This window comes from Mastigoproctus giganteus, chromosome 1, assembly GCF_048544385.1.
Source record: "Mastigoproctus giganteus isolate SK-2022 chromosome 1, ASM4854438v1, whole genome shotgun sequence".
NCBI lineage: Eukaryota > Metazoa > Arthropoda > Arachnida > Uropygi > Thelyphonidae > Mastigoproctus > Mastigoproctus giganteus.
Genome location: NC_143575.1, coordinates 100,938,653 through 100,959,799, shown reverse-complemented (window position 1 = coordinate 100,959,799; position 21,147 = coordinate 100,938,653). Strand labels below are relative to the sequence as shown.

Genomic DNA, 21,147 nt, shown 5'->3' with positions numbered 1-21,147 from the left:
GAATGGAATCGTAGTTAATTGTTTTATAATAGGTATGGATTGACTAGATAAATGCTGATCTTTCACATATTATTTATAACGAGATTGAAGGTTATATCCTATTTTTGACTCAGAAAATTTCATCCACACTCATTTAATTGTTTTGTCGTCCTCAAATTCGAAATATACTAAAGTACCGATTGCACCGTTTACCAATCCATCGACCACATCTATATTTGTAGTAATCATGTACAGTTTTCCTTTCAATAATGGTAAAATGTATGGAAGTCCTGCAGTTTCAGTTACTGACATTTTATGAATTTTATTTCACATATTTGCTAATTGTTCTTCAGAATGATATCCGTGGTATAAACCTTGTGCAACCACTTCATGGGTTTCATCTGCAACTAAAGCATTTGTATTATAGGCATTTACGTTACCATTTCTTAAAAATAGTCAAATTCCTTACTGACGTAAATTAGTAGCATCTTCTTTGGAAACAAATCTCAATTCTATAATTTTAAGTTCATTTGGTAATAATGCTTCTCCATTGCCTATTTTTGAAAGAATTTTAGAAAATGTACTATCAGACTGTCGAACAACTTGTACTAATTCGTGAAATTGTCGTGAATGCCATAATTCTGGAGCAATCTCTAATGGGTTGTTTATAAATTCTTTCTATTCCAATATAGAATGAGTAATGTTAGTTGTTATTCCTACTGATTTAAATGCAATTTGCAAATTTTCTGCAGTATGCATTTGCATAATTTTCATTGCATAATTTGCAGATGTTGGGGAGTTATTTCACTATGATCAGATCTACGAATTTCACTCGATGCCATCATAAAGGAAGTAATTTTCAATCAATTTTTAAATTTTCGTGCATGTCCCAAATATATAGCTGGAAACGAAAGTTCTTCCTCACGAATATAAAATATGAAACTTGTTGGAGATGATTTGTGACCCTGCACTAATAGAAATATTTATCTTCAGACCATAATAATGTTTGTTGTTGAATTAACAATAGTTCATCATTTTTGACAGGTTCCACAATTTCATCTGAATGTTCCTGTTCACTATCATAATTTGTCTCCAAGAAATCGCCACTCACTTTTATGCCATAGAATTTTTACAGAGGTGAATTTATCAAATACCGTAACCATAGTGTCACTATTTTCTTCTGCACACATCCTTGTAGATATGATGATTTATGTATGAGTCTTCATTTTATATTTACATTAATGGCATAATCATCGTCTAATTCTCTAGGTAATTGATGAACCATCGTATTTACATTAACTGGTACATTTATTACTTGTCCAATGATCCCATATTGTCCATGTTCATAACGTAAACGACGAATTTGCATAAAGGGTAATCAGGGTGATATCAAACGCTCAGTACAAAACATCCTTGGATTCAAATGAGTAGGATATGTTGGATATATAAATCCATTTGACGTGGCCATAGTTAGTATCCGTCCCTCTTTTATGACATGTATTACATGTCATGAAAGTACTCACTTCTTGTAAATGAAATTCATTTTGAAGTAATTCATATGAAGTTGTTGGAAATGGTTTCAAATCTAATTGAAACCATAAATGATCATAAACATTACAACTAAATCCAAATGAGTTTTGTAAACTAGTTTTTCAAACTCACTGTCAGCTTGTGTAGACACTAATAATGAGATTCCTGATTAATGTAATCAGGAATCTCATTATTAGCCATTTCTAATTTCACTTTTTTTCATGCACAATATTCCTTCATTTGTTCTGCTGGAGTTTTAGATTCCTGATAAGTATCAGGCATAGTAGAACTCTGTGGTTGAATTTCATTATGATTTAGAATAGTTTGAATTTCCTTTTCTTCTGTTATTCCTTCATTATTTCAGCTCGTTTTTTGGGTGCAGTTTGAGAACACCCAGGTATAACGAAACACTTGTTGAATTTCATCTGGATTCACATTTCTGTCCAACTTCCCTTTCTTTCTATCACGATATTCCTTTGAACACTGGGCTGTAGATTTTGGCACAGTCCGTCGCGTATTAATCATTATGCTGATATAACAGTATAACGTAGTGTGTCACTGCTCAGTTGTACTTGTGTCACTGCACTTGTTGTGTACAATTGAGTTTTATTGTGCTCATGCATTGCACGCAACAAATGCAACCTATACGCATCATGTTTCTTGACGATTTCTAGGTAATGTAATGCTTTTTTCTAAATAATTCTGGCAAAACTGTTTTTAATGTCAAAAAAAAAGAAAAAAAAAAAAGAATTTATCATAGGAGAAAGGAAGTTGGAAGAGAAAATACTGCAGTTAAGTGAAAGTACTTGAGGTAGTTGGAATCTATCAGATTATATTAAGAGAAACTGCATGAGAGGTAGTTAAACCTTTGACCATAATAATGAGAGAATCCTTAAATTCGGAAGTCCCTGTAGATTGGAGATGCAAACGTATCTCTTATTTATCAGAGTGGTTTAGAGAGTAAGGTGGATCACTACAGACTTGCAAGTTCAACCGCTGTACCAGGAAAATGATGAAATCAATAGTTAAAGAAGTAACGCAAGATCATCTTGATAGGAGTGGAGTTATAAGGCAATCATAACATGGAGTGGTTAAAGATAAATCTGCAGAGATTAATTTTGACATTATATACTGAGACTACAGTAAAGCCATTGATATTGTACCACAGTGACTACAGTTGTATAAATTGGAGCAATGAAGCAAAGTTACCACTATGAATGAAAGGATGATTAAGCATTAAAAGTCAGAGTGGCTATAAATGGCACTGCTCTTTATGGACTAATTATTAGTTGAGTTTCAGAGCAGTCGGTGTTGGGGCCATTACTGTTCATGTGTGTATTTCAAGTTTGATGTCTAAGTTTGTTGATACAAAGGTGGGCACAATGGTGAAGACAATTGGGGTATGCTACTTTGAGTGTCTAGATAAACTCGGCTAATGGCCTAGACAATGGCAACTGAAGTGTAACAGTGATAAATGCAACATCCCACATTTTAAGTAGTGGTAATCTTAGAATAATGTACCATCTAAGTGATGCCAATCTCAGTTAGGGGAGTAGAAAAAAGATTTAGGGACAAATCAGTCTCACATTAACCCCAGGGGCTCATATCTGGTGAGTATGGGCTTGACACATCCAGGGTCCTGAGCTGGATATCATCATTCTTCTCTTTCTTGGTTGGTGATTCCCTTCTACTTCTGACTCTTGTCCCCCCCCTTTCTCTCTCTCAGGGTAATTCAGAATTTTTTTTTTTTTTTTAGCTGGTGCAGCATAAGCCTCAGGCTTCCTTGCATCATATGGCTGATAATAATAATAAGATTCTCTAAGCAGTGCAGGCAAGCTGTGATGTATAGAATAGCCCATGGAGTTCTTGTCAGTGATGTATAGGAATTTTGCCAGCAGGGATAAAGAAGTGATTATCCTGCTGTGTCAGGTAATGGGCAGACCACATATTGAATATACTGCATACGTTTGGAAACCCTATTTTAGGAATGTCATAAATTTGTTGGAAAGGATGCAGAGAAGAACTATAAAATTGGTTGGTGCCAATAAAGGGTATTCTTACCAGGAAAGATTTCAGTACTGCAAATTGCAGCATCTGGAAACTAGGCTCCTGCAAAGAGAACTGATTAAAGTGTTTAAAGGTATTAAATGGATTGAGTTAACTAAATGGCAATGGCACCCTAGAGATTAGATATGTGAATTTTCTTTCAAAGTCATTGGGAGTAACTGAGTGTTGAAACAAACTCCATATGGTGTTGTGGGTGTAGGTTCAGTTTGAATAAATTTAAGGAAGGGTTAGAAAATTTGTTAGAAGGGATGGACAGATGATGCAGGTAGGTTTTCTTTTTTTTTTTCTTTTTTGTTTGGCTAATGATGTATAGCTTGCTTCTTTGCAATCATTTTACACTATTAGTACTTCATGGAGATAGCAGAACAAACTTTGCATTCACTACAGATTGTGATGTCATTCGTTTTGAAAGGTTAAGTCAGCATTTATAAAAGATGAGACAATGGCTAAATATATATTAACCTTTTGGCAATACTATGTCATCTCTGAAAGGAAAGGTCAATTTATTCATTAACAACAGCAGACTAGGTTTTTTTTTTTTTTTTTTTTTTGTTAGTTGTTGGCGCATCAGCTTCTGTGGCCATAATGCACCTCACAAAGTTTTTGTATTTTACTGTGATCCAAACCCGAGGTGGGATTCGAACCCGTTACCTTTCGGTTGCCAGGTAGGCACTTTACCCACCTGGCTAGCCCGGTCGGCAGCAGACTAGTATCAAATGTCTCAAAGTAATGTTATATCAGGGCAACTTGTGATGGCAAGTTTGAGGATTGAAGCCATGTTTTTTATTAGCATTAGTAGAGGCATGTGATGCAAGAAAGCAAGCTTATGCAGCATCAGCCAAAAAAAAAAAAAAAAAACTCTTCCATTTCACCCCTCCGTTCGTTCAAAGTACCTGTCCAGCTCAGCCTTAAATTTATTTAGGCTATCAACTTCCACAACAAAGGATGGAAGTCTGTTCCACCAACCAACCAACCACCTGCTGGCTAAAGGCAAAGATGCTCTACTTTCATTTTAAGAGATCTTGATATGTAATGTGCAGAATACTGACCTGGAAAGAGTAATCCCAAGTATGTGATTTGTAGTTCTGGTAAGACTAACTCCTTTCCAGTGATGTCAGTAAGCCTAAAATAAATGTCAGATTAACTTTCTGATACCCCCAGGGGCTCACATCTAGTATGGGCTTGGCACACCCAGGATCCTGAGCTGGATATCATCATTCTTCTATTTCTTGGTGATTCTTTTCTACTTCTCTCTCTCAGGGTAATAGGGAATTTTTTTTTTTTTTTTTTTTTTTTGGGCAGTGCAGCATAAGCCTCAGGCTTCCTTGCACCATATGGCTAATAATAATAATGTCATTTGTTTCAAAGTAGCACAACGTCAGGGCAACTCTTTGCAAACATAAGGTGTTCGATGTGAGCATTATTGAAGCAATTTAAATCCTGCTGGTTGCAAAAACCATAAGAGAAGATTGGATAATTTTCCTAATTACATATAATTTTAATAGTATATAACATAGCTATGATGATCAATACGTTCTACATTTATATCAATATTTGTAGAAGAATAAGATAAATTTATTTCAATATGATATGTAGAATACTTCCATATGATACTCTCCAGAAATTAAAACACTTCCATATGATTCCATTTTTAATTTCTGGAGAGTATCATATGGAAGTATTCTACATATCATGTTGAGGTAAATTTCTCTTATTCTTCTACAAATATAATTTTAATAAGTCTATTGTTAGGCTATTTGATAATTTAAGCTCTTACATCATCTACCTTATTGCAGTTAATGTTGAACAACTCCTTCAGTACCATTTTGTGTGTTTATTGTTTTTGAAGCATACTTGCTATCAGATGAGAGACTTGCAGAATGAGATTGGTGAAGATTTGGCATTTTCTGTTTCAGATGGCTATATCTACTCCTGTGTCTGCTTCTTTCCTTGCTATTCACTTCAGCTGTATTCCCCTGCTTATTTATCAAAGGATTTACTTAAGATTATTCAATCCAAAATTAAATAGGCTGTCATAGTACTGTCTCATATTTTAAATAAATGGTAGATTAACCTTTTGGTTGTGACATTTGTTTGAAAGTAACATAGTATCTGGGCAACTAGTTGTGAATGAACGAGTTTTGTTCGCATTAAGAACATTGTATTAACTAAGCAGATTAATTCTGCTGGCTCAAAATAACCGAGAAGACAGGATAGTCCTCTTAGATTCATACGCTTTTCCGTTCATTTTTCTGGTTATCAGCTAATTATTTTATTAATTGTTTTGTAATTTTTGTACCATCAGGCAAAATAATTCCATGAATTCCATCAAAAAGAAACTTGTTCCTTAACAACTTTGAAGTATGTCACATCGCAAAAACCTACATTTTCTCATTCTTGCCAACTGAATATAAAAAGTAAAGTTTTCAGTTTAAAAATGTCTTGCATAACACAATATTCAGGTTACTTCAAGCTTTGTCTTCCATGTGACATCACAACATGCAGGAACATAAGAAGAAAATTAGCCACGAGAAAGTTGGGTATTGCTTACCTTATACAATATTCCACATACCTTGGGAAGAATCTTTAAAGAACTTCATTTGGGGCTGTGTTTCTAGAGCAGAGATTTTAATTAATGGAACCTCTACTCAGGTTAAAAGTGCATGGCTTTCAGGTAAGTTATTCTGATGTTTTCTGCCTGCACAACATACTGATTTGCCCATGAATGTATAATTATAAGGACATAATACACAGTTTAAAAAAGTGTGTGTGTGTGTGTGTGTGTAAAGTGAAAAAAAAAAAAAGAGGGAGCTAGAGAGTGAAAAAATGGGATAGAAGGTAACAAAAAAAATATATGCAATAATGAGATATTAGATAATTTCAAAATTGATAAAATGAGGATGTTGCCACACAAGTTACAAAATCAGCCTCTTGTCGAGTGTCAATGGCCAGGATTGTAAGAAAAATAGCAACTTGGTTGCTATTTTATTTTTATTTTTTTTTTTGTTACCTTCTATCACTCTCTAGTTCCCTTCCTTTTTTTCTACTTTATTGTCTATGGAATGCCACAGAATGCTAAACCTATGCTCTGCATAGGTTTAGCATTTGCTGCCTTCGACTGCACTAGACTACTTCCTCTTTTTTCCATTTTTTTGCCTTCTTGTTTTCACTTTCTTGTTATTAAATTCAACACACATGCTAGCCGTGTGTATAATTCACTGAATTATGACCACCTGCCCACTGTTCTCACAGATAATTGGCCCACAGATAATAGTCACCATTTGCCTAGGCATTGGCTCCACTAGATGTTGGAAGACATTTTCCTACGAATATGCAGCCATGCTGCTTGCAAGGCTCTCTGCAGTGTCAGAATAGATGATGGTTGTGTGTCCGTTCACCTCACTTCCCATTCCAAAACATTCCATAGATGTGCAATTGGATTGGGATCGGGCAGATTTGGAGGCCAGTCAAGATCAGTGATAAAATTGTGATAATATTGTGTTCCTCAAACCACTTGTGCATAGTGCAGGCCTGATGACATGGTGTATTATTGTTTTGAAAGATCCCATTTCTTCCGGGGGAAAAATGCAACTTGGCAGGATACACGTGGTCTCCTAAGGGCTGCTGATAGACCTGGCCAGTGAAACATTGGTCCATACACACCAAGCTCCTAGTTCTTGCCAACAAAATGTGCTCCATATTAAGCAACCACCACTACCTGCCTGGATAGTGGGAACCGTACAATGGGTCCATGGACTTGTGTTGTTTGTGCCGTACACAAAAAGCATCCATCGGCATGTTGCACCATTTATTTGGACTAATCCAACTCATCTGACCAGCATACTTGCTTCCAGTCCTCCACTGTACAACCAGAATATTGTTGACACCACAGCATTCACTGTCAACGATGATCAGCAGTGAGGAGAGGTGTCTCTTGGGTCATCTACTTTGGAACCCCATATGTGTGGGTGTGCGGTGCATCATCATTTGGGATATTGTTCTTCCATTTCCCATAGTGTATTGCAATGTCACCTGTCGCACAGTGACCTGCTGTTGAGCCTGTACAATGTACTGCACACCCTTTGCTCGCCACAAACATTTACAGTTCTGTTGGCAGTAAGAATGCACTGATTAATTGGTACATAAGCGGCTCCTTGGCCGATTAATTGTTAATCGGTTTTTGTCGCTTAATCGGTTTTATTAATCGGCCATTTCCTGCTAAATGTAAGCCAGCTAATCACTACCAAGAGATTCATCAGATAGCTTATAGCCAATTTATTTTTATTAATACAGAAAATACAATGAAAATGAAACCTAACAGGTATTTACATCAAATTTATTACCTTTTTTAACACAGTATAAAGGAAAAAAAACAAATTAAAAGTAGTTTTACGCAAAGTAATCAAAATTGAATACTCTTAAATTGTAATGCAAAAACAGCAGTTTCCCCATTTTGACAGACATAGCCTGTTTCTTGCAGGTTCATATAAATTACCACCAGTATCAAATATTCTTTCATTTTCAACTGATGAAGCTGGTGCACTTAAATATTTCAAAGCCAGTTTACTCAGAAGAGGTAGTTTGTCTCTTATGGTTTTTCACCACATAAATGGGCTATTGTTTCTATGCAGTAATGGCAAATTTAAATACTGATTCAATTCTTGAGTGCAACACTGAATAATGCTTGCTCTCTTTTCTTCTTTTTTTTTTTTTTTTTGAGGATTACTTTTCTTTTGAACTTACTCCGGATGACATTTCTTCTGTTTCTTTGTTTTGAACACTGTCTTAGCAGAAGCTAATTCATCAAACAAATTTGAAAAGTCATAGTAAAACCTGGGGTATCTAGATCTTCAGTAGAACTGGTTGAAGCATATCCTTTTGAAATATCAAGCTTCTCTTACCTCCATTTGATCTTCCTCCGGAGTTTCTAAAACCCATTCCTTTATTTTGTTTTTCATATCACTTCTTTGAAATTTCATCTTAAATCTATACAAGTAGATAAACACAGATTTATTTTCCCTGTATTTTCCCCGTAAAACCTTTTCACAATTGATGATTTAAGTTCCTCAACTGTGGTAAGAATTCCACCAAAATTATCATTTTGGACAGCTTTGGGCAAAAATAAATTGAGTCAAAATTGTAGAGATTATTATTGAAATGTAGATTATCTTTTACTAGCTTCATTAGTGATTTCTTTAAATGGACCTAGGAGTAGGACAATTTTTTTCTACAAAACCTTAATGTTGGAATATTGTTATTTACAGCATATGTTGTTGAGAGCTTTTCGCTGTTCTGTTTCTTTCCAGCATGTAATAAGTTGAATTCCAACGAGTGGATACATCTTGAATTAATTTATGCTTCTTTAAATTTAGCTGCTCCTGTATTTCCATTAATTTGTTAACTGCTGAAGCAGAATGGCTGAAATATTTTACAATATTCCTATTAATGGTAACAACAGTCCTTACAGCCTACTGGGCAAACATGGAGTCATTTATTGAAAGTTTTAATGTGTGTATGAAACATGATTGTGACTGTAAACAGTGACACCAGCTACCATATTTGCTCCAGAATTTCACAGTGTGAGGGAGACTGCTTTTTGAGATCTTATATTCTTCTAGCACATTGTTCAGCTCTTCACTGATCCGTATCCCTGTATGAGAGCCTGAAAATAGAAGAATTCTTCAGACGGCCCTGTATTGTTCAAATTCATTTTTAAGCCAATGGCCTGTAATACTCAGAAACGGAGAACTATTTGTAGTAGCTGTCCAAATATCAGTGGTTAAAGACATGTTGGTGGCTTTATCAAGGGATGTTTGAAGTTTTGTTTTTACCTTCTGAAATATATCTGCAATTATCAGTGAAATATTTTCTACTTGGAATACTGTAATTTGGGCAAATTTTTTTTTTAATAGCCTTTGGAATGAATCGAATGTCATGTGTTACAGAACATGGTTGAAGGTCAACAGCTATCATTTTTCCAATTAAATAATGTATCTCTTTGGACTTGTGGTCATTAATATCCCAAAGCTTCTTTGTTAATACTGCTTCTATAGTAGTTTGCACTTTAGCAGGTGGTTCAATGGTGCTGCTACTTCCTGAACATTCAGCACATGTCCTTTTCAACTTATCTGATGCTTCTGTTTCTTTTGACAATTCTTCCGGATGGAACATTTTGAGATTATTCATCATATTTGTGACTTCTATGCGACTTCTGTGGAACCCCTTGATATGGTCATATCGCATAAATTACATATGCAAACAGTTTTGTCCTTTGCATTTATCGTAAAATACTTCCATGCAATACTTGGTGCCATAATGGTCACTTTGAGAATTACTTAAATCCACGGCTGTAATGGAGGGTATATGCCATATACCAGCTTTTTTTTTTTTATGTGAACCCCAAACACGAGAGGTATTAGAACCTATAGTACTTAGTACCGTGCTTGGGTTGGAGGTTGAGAAAACGAAACAATATTTGTTGACATTGGACTTGAACTTCTGTAGATTGTAATTTTCAGGAAATACGTATGAAGGAAGGTTGTTGCAGAAAACGGCAGTTCAATGAATAAATGAGGAAGATGAAAAGTTGGTTCTGTGGGTTTGAAGTTGGACAGTAAATGGATGTTGGCTGGGGGCGGCACGGGTTCGGACTGTTTTGAAAGAGAGAGCGGGAATTATAGAAGCCAATTCAGAAGAACAGTGCCCATGGAAGTATATGTAGAAGAGGCATGCAGCAGAAACAGTACGTCTATGAGAAAGTGAGTGGAGAGACTCTGTTAGAGATGAATCATTAATTAACCTAACTGCCCTCTTCTGAATGGAATAAAGAAGCCTGAGAGAGGTTTTGGGGGCACCACCACCACCCCAGATGTGGGAACAATATTCCATGGCAGGGCGGATTTGCGACTTATACAGAGTGAGCAGCTGTTCGGAAGAAAAGTAACGCCGAGAGCGAAAGAGAAAACCAAGCTTTTTAGATGCAGAGGAAGCAATATATGTAATGTGCTTGTGTCAAGAGAGATTAGAAGTCAGGGTAATTCCCAAAAGAGATATATCATTTTGCCTAGAAATCAGAGTGTCACTAAAGATAAGCATAGGAGCAGAAGAATCCTTTTTGCGAGATGTAAGACAAGACTGAGTTTTAGAAGGGTTGAAATCAACTAAGTTGCCTTTGCCCCACTGGAGAATTACCTGATGATCGGCATTTAAGGAATTGGTAGCAGATTTTCGAGAAGTTGAAGCTGATCGAGCAGGACAAGGTTTCTCAAAATGGAAAGTGGAATGCAATGTGCTATCATCGGCAAAACTATGGATAGGATTTCCAGTCAATGGAAGAAGGTCATTAATATACAAGAGGAAAAGAGTGGGGGAAAGAACTGAACCTTGGGGGACACCAGCATTAGTGGAGAAGTTAGAAGACAGAGAGCCATCTACCATCACCCTCAGTGAGCGATTAGAGAGAAAACTGGATAACAAATTACTAAAAACAGTTGGCAAACCATAAGATGGAAGCTTGTTTAGAAGACCTTTATGCCAAACACTATTAAAAACCTTTGAGATGTCAAGAGCAACTACTTGTGTTTCACCGAACCTTTCCATTGAATTAGTCCATAAATGGGTAACATTAGCCAGAATATCACCAGTGGATCGACACTGACGGAATCCATACTGGCGATCGTTGATCAGACGGAAGGTTTCTAGGTAGTTTAAGAGTTGGCGGTTAATTGATTTCTCCATTACTTTAGAAAGAGTAGAAGTAATTGCAATGGGATGATAATTGGATGGGAGGGATTTGTCACCCTTTTTAGGAACTGGCTGGATATGAGCAAATTTCCAAGCAGAAGGAAAAACACCTTTGGAATACGAAAGTGAAAAAAGGCAGCAAAGAATAGGAGTAAGTTCAGGAGCACAGGTTTTGAGAACAAGTGGAGAAATACCATCAGGACCTGGAGCTTTCTTAGTATCAAGATTCATCAAAATCCTTCTGATATCTTTATGACGGAAAACCACAGGAGGCATTGAATGGAGCGTGTTGGGAATGGTGGGAGGTGTTTTACCAAGATCATTAATACACGAGCTGGAAGAAAAATGAGATGCTAACAGGTCAGCTTTATCCTTGGCTGAAGTGACAACAAAACCATCTGGTTTGGACAGAGGTGGGAGCAGAGATGGGCAGAAGTTGCGGCCAGTAGCTTTGGCAAGAGACCAGAATGCTCGGCTACCATTAGGGCAAGAAGCAAGTTTTCTACTCTTAGCCTGTTCAAACTCTAGTTTGGACTGATTAATAACTGCTTTACAATTGTTTGGTGTAGGCAGAAAATGAAACTGAAGAATTAGAAACAAGCCAGTTACAATATGCAGCATTCTTCTCTTGAACAGCCTTAGCACATTTATTGGAAAACCAAGGTTTAGATAAAGGACGAGATTTTAAAGTGGTGTGTGGGATAAAGGATTCCATTCCTGCAAGAATAATTTCACTGACACGATCTGAGCAAACGTTGACATCAGATGTTTTGAAACAGTATTCCGACCAAGGAAAAGAAGAAAAGAAGTCTCGCAGGTCATCCCATTTTGCATTCTTGTAATGCCAAACAACACGAGGTTGGGAATAGCCATGAGATAAAGGTTCCATTGGAGAAGAGACAATCACCAAGTTGTGATCTGAAGTGCCTAAAGGACCTCTCACTTCGACCGTGTACTTAGAAGGGTTGTTTGTGAGAAAAAGATCAAGCGTATTGGCTGTATGATTAGGATTGTCCGGTATTCTTGTAGGTAAATGAACAATCTGTGCTAGGTCATTAGTAATTGCAAAAGCCTCAGCATCTCGACCTGCTGGGTCGGTGTGATTAGAAAACGGAAGCCAGCTGGAGTTGTGAACATTAAAATCACCAAGGAAAATTACCTCACCGTTAGGAAAGTTGGACTGGAGAAAGTCAAGTTGCAAAGAGAGGAAGTCAAAGAGCTCCAAGTGATTAGTGGAGTTGGGAGAGCGGTAGAGACAACAAATGAATTTGACACAATGAGGTAGAGAGATTTTGAGCCAGAGATCAAAGAGAGGAGATTCCAAATTGACAAGTCTCTGACAGGGAATATCAGAAAGGACATATGCACAAGTACCACCTTTGAGGCGAAAGGAATCATACAGCGAATAATTTGGGCATCTGAGATGAGCAGTAGTTGAATCAACCGATAACTGAGATTCTGTCAGAAAAAGTACATGGGGTTTGGCAGACTGCAAGTGGAAATGGACATCGTTGAGATTAGAATTGAGACCACGTATATTTGTGAAATGAATTAGGAAGTGCTTGGGAGATTTAGATCTTTTCGCAGATAAGCTTGCTCTATTAGTTTGACAATTCATGGTGTATTCAATAGTAAGAAAATGTGGGTGGGACATGCTGTATGAAGTAATGAAATTTTTGGATATGGCGTACACGTGTGAAGAATATACCCAGATCCTTGACATAACGTGGCCTCGACAATGCTCCCTGCATACACACTACTCGGACTCCCTCCAGTCACTATCTGGCAGAGTAGAGGTAGCAAGATTATACACTAGCTGATCTGGAAGCCTCCTAGAGAGTTGCCAATAGGTTCGGTCTGGTGTACTAACTAGTGGCCGGCCTGCGAACACCGTTTTAGAGCTCTACCCTCGAAATGTAAGGAATATTGGATCTCGCCACGACGTTCATCATAACCTCAAAAGTCATCAATCATACTGCATGATGGAAGAGATAGGGAAGGGTTGACCGGAACTTAGCTCTAGAGACTAAACATGGGTTCCACCACTTCAAGCCTCCAATCTGAATTTTTTTAGGTGAATAGCATATACCTTATGGTTTTTGAAAAACTTGAAAAAACAGATATTATTAAAATATTTACTGAAAATTAAAAAATATATATATTAGAATTTGATTCCTAAGTAATACATATGCAGCCAAAGCTAATTTCTATTAATAAGCTTGATATGCACAGTATACTCTCTGCTTTTTGTAACATATTAGTATAATATCAGTGTGTAGATACACCATAGACAACTCTTAAAAAACTACAAAGTAGTTGTTGTGGGCATCATTTGCTCTTTCTCATATTGTGCTCTGCCTTCACGACGAGTTGCCATGATAATGCACTACCTCGAATAAGTAACGCTTCACTAATAGAGAAGACTATTGTTACTTATTCTCGGTGAGTACCACCACCCAGACATGTTTCAAGGATATTGGCCTATCATCAGTGGGTGGGTAGGTACCCTGGTATTGCAGACATGATGACCCACACACAATATAATCATACAATATGAGAGATGCCAAAAGGTGTATATGATAATATTTAAAATAACTAAATGCACAAGGCATAATACATTGAGTTTAATATCTATATAATATCGGTGTGTAGATACACCATAGACAACTCATAAAAAACTCCAAAGTAGTTGTTGTGGGCATCATTTGCTCTTTCTCATATTGTGCTCTGCCTTCACGACGAGTTGCCATGATAATGCACTACCTCGAATAAGTAACGCTTCATTAATAGAGAAGACTATTGTTACTTATTCTCGGTGAGTACCACCACCCAGACATGTTTCAAGGCTATTAGCCTATCATCAGTGGGTGGGCAGGTACCCTGGTATTGCAGACATGACGACCCAGTTGTGAAGATAATCACACAATTTTAGAGATGCCAAAAGGTGTATATGATAATATTTAAAATAACTAAATGCACAAGGCATAATACATTAAGAGTTTAATATCTATATAATATCGGTGTGTAGATACACCATAGACAACTCTTAAACTACAAAGTAGTTGTTGTGGGCATCATTTGCTCTTTCTCATATTGTGCTCTGCCTTCACAACGAGTTGCCATGATAATGCACTACCTCGAATATGTAATGCTTCACTAATAGAGAAGACTATTGTTATTTTAAATATTATCATATACACCTTTTGGCATCTCTCATATTGTGTGATTATCTTCACAACTGGGTCGTCATGTCTGCAATACCAGGGTACCTGCCCACCCACTGATGATAGGCCAATAGCCTTGAAACATGTCTGGGTGGTGGTACTCACCGAGAATAAGTAACAATAGTCTTCTCTATTAGTGAAGCGTTACTTATTCGAGGTAGTGCATTATCATGGCAACTCGTCGTGAAGGCAGAGCACAATATGAGAAAGAGCAAATGATGCCCACAACAACTTTGTAGTTTTTTAATTGTCTATGGTGTATCTACACATCGATATTATTTAGATATTAAACTCTTAATGTATTATGCCTTGTGCATTTAGTTATTTTAAATAGTAACATATTAGAAACACATTATGGATTAATAAGGTGTACAAACAAACTGAATACAACATGGGGGCGAAGGTAAAGAAAGCAGACATGAGAACCAAAGGAAACTAACCAATAACACACATCATCTGTTTACCAAGAATGCAGCAAGAAACTGTGGTAGCTGTAAAGCAGTTTGTGAAGTAAGTTTCCAGTAATTTGCTGTGGTTCTTGTGTTGGCTTTCGTTCCAAATTTCCAGCATCCCCCCCCCCCCTCCTAAATGACTTTTTCAAGTCCTGTCCCAAGTTTGACAAAAATAACCATCAATATGTATTCTAACACCATTATTAATACTGCAAATAACAAAATATCACTTCAATTTACCTATAAAACCATTAAAGATCATTAAACTCATTGGTGTTGAGTAGAATTGTCAAAGTCCCCAGTGCTGCTGATAAAACTCCAGTTTACTGTGCCCTTGGACGTGGTCAACGACCGGTTTTTGCTTGAATCCCTCCCGAAGTTGCGCAAAAACACGACCCCTCTTATAATTGGTGTTTTTTTTGTTTTTTTTTTTCCACTTCTAATTAAAACTATTTTTCTCAGTTCATGTCCTTCATGCAACCTTCTGTCTGTCACATAGCAAAATACGAGGGGTACCATAATCTGGAGTATAGCCATGCTTGTCAAAAGTCCAGAATGGTAGCAATGTAGAAAGATTTAAGTAGGAAAAAAAAAAAAAAAAAATTTTTTTTTTTTGATCCAAGAGTTGCAATTTTTCTTAGCGGGTTCAAGTGACATGTATAGACTATTGAAGTAGGGATCACGTGACTGGCAGGGAAGTGCTTGTGAGGTGTGAATGATGTATCAGTGTTCCCCGGATACAAAAAATGCCACTGGAAGCTGGTCTAAAAGAACTAGTTACAGATATATAACTAATTCTGGGGCTTAGAGGGGAACAGGTATCCTGTGTGTTATCAGACACTCAGCCTAAAACACTGATGGATCCAATATCTCTCTATTACAGAAGATTTAGGAGAAGTCCGGTTGGCCTGCCTCCCTAAAATCCACTCATGCACACCTTCTCGATGGTAAGCCCTGTTACGTCACTTAGGTGGCAACGAACGTGTAGAGTGGTTCTCTTCAAGACGCCTGGTCAGCGTGAAGAGGAAAAGACCAAACCCTCCAGCAATGAGAGCACAACAATACAAATGGCCCTCAGTCCCCAGCAGCTTTCACTCTCCCTCTTACGGCAGCGAGAGGATCAGAGTGGAAGCAGAGGGTGCTAAGAATCTCTGGGTACGACCAGGCTGCCATGCACGGAAATTGAACTTGGCCTGTTATAACGTACGATCACTCATCGGTGAAGACAGGATATTAGAGCTGGAAAAGGAATTAGAAAATGTGAATTGGAATATCATCGGTTTGGCTGAAACAAGAAGAAGAAATGAATCACTTATAAGTTTATCAAGTGGAAATCTGCTGTACACCAATGGAAACAGTGAAAGGAGTGAAGGTGGAGTTGGGTTTCTGGTCCATAAAGATTTTAAAAACAACATTTTGGAATTCAAAAGTACATCACCAAGGGTGTCAAGACTAATACTCAAGATTTCTAAGAGGTACAAGCTAAAGATTATAATGATTTATGCACCAACATCGAGCCACGATGATGAAGAGGTTGAAGAAATGTACACTGAAATTGAGTCTTCTAGATGAGCAGAAAACCCACTACACTATTATTATGGGGGACTTCAATGCTAAGGTTGGAAAAAGGCAAAACAGTGCAGAAAGAGGAACTATAGGAAATTTTGGAATTGGTGAAAGAAATAAAAGAGGTGAAAGACTTGTGGAATTTGCAGAATCTCAAGGAATGTCAGTAATGAACACTTTTTTCAAGAAAAGGGTGAACAGAAAGTGGACATGGAAGAGTCCAAATGGATTAACAACTAATGAAATCGACTTCATCCTCACTAACAGAAGATATATTGTGAATGATGTTACCGTCCTGAATAAGGTAAATGTTGGAAGTGATCACAGAATGGTAAGATGTACACTTGATATAGATGTAGGAAAGGAAAGGAAAAAACTGACTCGAGTAAATAATACAAAGGTCTTTGAAATAACAGAGGAGGAGAAAAAGCAGTATGTACTGGAACTTAAGAACAAGTTTGAGCTTCTGCAGACTGCTCAGGACCAAGATATCGACAAGGAATATTACAACTATCTGAAAGTGATAAAGCCCAAGAAACCTATAGGGAAACAGAAATCCAAAGAAGAAAAAATTAGTCAAGAAACACTTGTCATGATGAACCAAAGACGACAAATGAAGAGCAAGAAAAACACTGACAGGGAGAAAATTGAATATACTGAGTTATGCAAAGCCATTAGAAAGAGACTCAGAGAGGACATAAGAAGATTCAACACAAGAAAAGTAGAACAAGCATTAAGGGAAAACAAAGGATTTAAATCAGCAGCCATGAGCAGTAATACAGAAAGACAAATGATACTGAAACTGAAGAATAGCGATGGTGTAATTATAAACAGCAGAGAAGGCATAATTCAAATAGCAGAAGACTACTATAGGGAATTATACAAGCAGCGAGGGAATGATACCAGCAGTGGAGAAGATGGATTGCAGAGTAGCAACACATACGACATACCCGATATTCTTCCTGATGAGGTAGAACATGCATTGAAGAAAATGAAGAATCGGAAAGCCCCGGGGGAAGATGAAGTTACTGTAGAGTTGTTAAAATTGGGAGGAAGAGACATAACACAAAAACTGGCAAGGCTCTTCACAAAGTGCATTAGAAAAGGTGTGATGCCTAAGCAGTGGAATAATGCAATCATAGTTTTGCTGCATAAGAAAGGAGATAAATCAGAAATTGGAAATTATAGACCAATTAGCTTGTTATCCCATATCTACAAGTTGTTCACAAGGGTCATTACTAACAGATTAGAAAGAATACTTGATGAGAATCAACCGAAAGAGCAAGCTGGCTTTAGGACAGGATTCTCAACTATGGATCACCTTCACGTAATATCACAGCTAATGGAGAAAGCAAATGAATATAAAACACCATTATGCCTGGCATTTGTGGATTATGAAAAGGCATTTGACTCCATACAGCATAAGGCAATGTTTCGGGCACTGGAAAGACAAGGCATAGATAATCCATATATTATGATTTTGAAGAAAATGTATGAGAGTGCTACATCCTTTATTAGACTAGACAAAGACAGTAGCAAATTTAAAATCGAGAAAGGAGTTCGACAAGGAGACACAATATCTCCGAAGCTGTTTACTGCTGCCCTTGAGGAAGCTTTCAGAAGATTAGACTGGTCGCAGAAAGGAGTCAATGTGAACGGAGAGTACCTAAACCATTTACGATTTGCAGATGACATTGTGGTCATAAGCCACGATCCCAAAGAATTAGAGGAAAATCTTAATCAGTTATGTACAGTTAGTAAGAATTTTGGACTAAAGATGAATATGGCTAAAACAAAAGTAATGATGAACAAGTATGCCACGGAAAGGGAAATAATGATTGAAGGAGCAGTAATTGAAAAGGTGGAGTCATATACTTATCTGGGACAAGTTATTAGCTGTAAAAATGATAAATGGCTGGAAGTCAAGAGAAGAATAAATTTTGGATGGATAGCATTCAGGAAATATAGTCACATACTGAAGAGCAATATCCCAGTTTGTCTGAAATGTAAAATAATGAATCAATGTATACTCCCCACCATGACTTATGGAAGTGAAACTTGGGCACTCACCAAAAGAATGGAAGAGAAGCTAAGAACTACACAGCGAAGAATGGAACGAATTATATTGGGAATCAGACTGTTAGATAAGAAGAGAAACACATGGATTAGGCAGCAAACTCAAGTAAAGGACATTCTTATCAAAACTAAAGAACTAAAATGGTCTTGGGCAGGACACATAGCTCGAAGACATGATGACAGATGGACTAAGAAAATAACAGAATGGTACCCAAGAGGAGCTAGAAGAAAACCTGGAAGACAAAGGCGGAGATGGATAGATGAAATTCATGAGTTTTTGAGTAGTAAATGGATGGCCAGTGCTCAAAACAGAAGGAACTGGAAAGTTGCTAGAGTGGCCTTCATCCTGCAGTGGATTGAAAATGGCTGATGATGATGATGATGAACTAATTCTGTAATTGAACACTCTGAGACATGAATTATTGTAATATTCCATATATTAGTATTATTTAGTTGATATTTGACTGTGTGTACTGTATTGTAATTAAGCAATATGTGATTTTTTCGGTGGGCTGCTGACTATTAAGGTGGGAAAGCATAGTAATGACTAATCTCCCGATTAATCAGTAATCTGACAATTTTCTTATCGGTGCAACTTTAATTGGCAGGAAGTGGTTTGACCCATTTGATACCATTCTTTACACACCTTGATGATAGTGGGCCATGAGCAATCGATAAGACATGCCATTTCTGATATGGAAGCACTCAATACATATGCTCCCACAATCATACCCTTTTGAAACTTCACGATATCTTTACTGCATCCCATAACTGCTACTTTATCTACCAAAGTAGAGTACAAAAAATATTTACTGGGAGGAACCAAGTTCTACAAGTGTACTTAGTTGTAACCCAGAAATCAGTTTATTTATGCATTATTTATATCAAATACAAATATGATATAATTCAATATTTATAAGCCAAACCTACTTTATTAATAATAAAATTATTGGTGGAATTTTTATTTTGAAAATTTTGTGTTTAAAAATGATTTTTATTTCTTTATTTATGCTATATCAATTCTTTTGTAAATGCTGAATAATCAGGATACAAAGCAGCTTTGGTAGCAATGATTAAAAAAATGTGACTTGGCTGGTAATTAGATGTTGAAACTTCCCTTGGAATTCCACATTGGAGATATATATATATATATATGTGCTGAATTTTATATCATGTGTTTGTGTATATTTTTTCCACAAGCCTACTTTTCAAAGTTAATAGTTACCTATTCATCATTTGATATTTAGTGAGATTGTCCAGCTTTAAATTACTGCCATCTTCTTAATTCTGTTTGTACATGACTGCATTCCCAGTAGGTGCAATAATTTATCTGTTATTTTATTATTATTATTATTTATTTATTTATTATTATTTTTTTTGCCTATGAAAATATGTGCTGCATGAAAGATTTTTACATACTTTTAGCTAGTTTCCTGTTTCCACTGTTTCCTTGAAATTGCTCTACCTTTATATATCCTGTCTTGCCTTGTGTGCTCTTCAGGTAGTTGAAGAGAATAGTTGATGTAATTCTGTCATAAAATTGTGTCAGCTGTGGTATGTTGTCTTTTTTTTGTCAAAATGTTTTTTTTTTTTTTCACTTCATTTCATTATAGGTATTATATATTATACATGAGAATTACTTTGAATATGGAATGATTGTAGGACAGAGAGGGTAGATGCTGCTGTCACTGCAACACACAACAGCCATGGTGGCATATTTGGGCATAACAATAACTGCTACTGCTACTTTATCACTTTGACTTGCATGACCAGATGCAGATTACCACTGCTTTAGCATACAAAGCTGTTCAGCCTTTTATACTATAAGCTATGTGGCATATCCAGTAAATATGGGTGGGTGTTCATAATTCAGTGATCCACCAGGCTTGGCATAATTCAGTGATCCACCAGCATTTTTTATATAACTATCAGAAACTTAATTTTTATTGTAGTATTTTAACTTTATTTTTATAAAAAAAAAGTTATAAATTGTAATAACTGAACAAACATCTTGCCTTACAAACTGTGATAAATATATGTCAGATAATGTATGTTCATTTAATTTCTTCCTCTAAATTGCTTGGCAGCAATGAAGAGGAAGAAATTAAAATCTGCAGCATCTAGATTTAGTGTACATCTTCTGCTCTCTTTAAAAGTCACAAACTGCATGCTTCGAAGTCACAATTTTTTATGGTCTCAAACAAGCACAAGTTCAATAACACAGAACCCAAGGATCTCCCAACAAAATACAGTGGAACCCCGCTTAGATATAAAGCACAAATTTAACTCTATTAACTTACCAATTAACAAAGTTAAATGATATGTGAAAATCGGAAGAATATTTTCCAGTTAGCAAAATAAAAATAAATTTAGGCTTACATACATAGCTTAATTAATACATACTGTAATATGTTACATACTAATTGATATTTCTGTTCACTGGCTTTTGTTTTATTGTAAAATTTAAAACAGTAAAAATGATAAGCCATTAATAACAAAGAACACAGCAC

General features: G+C 36.5%; 1 protein-coding gene across 2 annotated transcripts in view; it reads left to right on the top strand.

Moving 5' to 3' along the window:
- The window catches only part of LOC150091057 (uncharacterized), an 80,551-nt gene that overhangs the window by 12,534 nt on the left and 46,870 nt on the right, over positions 1–21,147 (top strand). The window contains exon 1 of one of the 2 annotated variants that reach the window (XM_090381472.1): positions 20,109–20,191. The exons of the other annotated variant lie outside the window; for it this stretch is intronic. The gene's annotated coding sequence lies outside the window, so the exon portion shown is untranslated. Of the gene's footprint in view, positions 1–20,108; positions 20,192–21,147 lie in introns of those variants that run through there. 2 annotated transcript variants of the gene reach the window in all.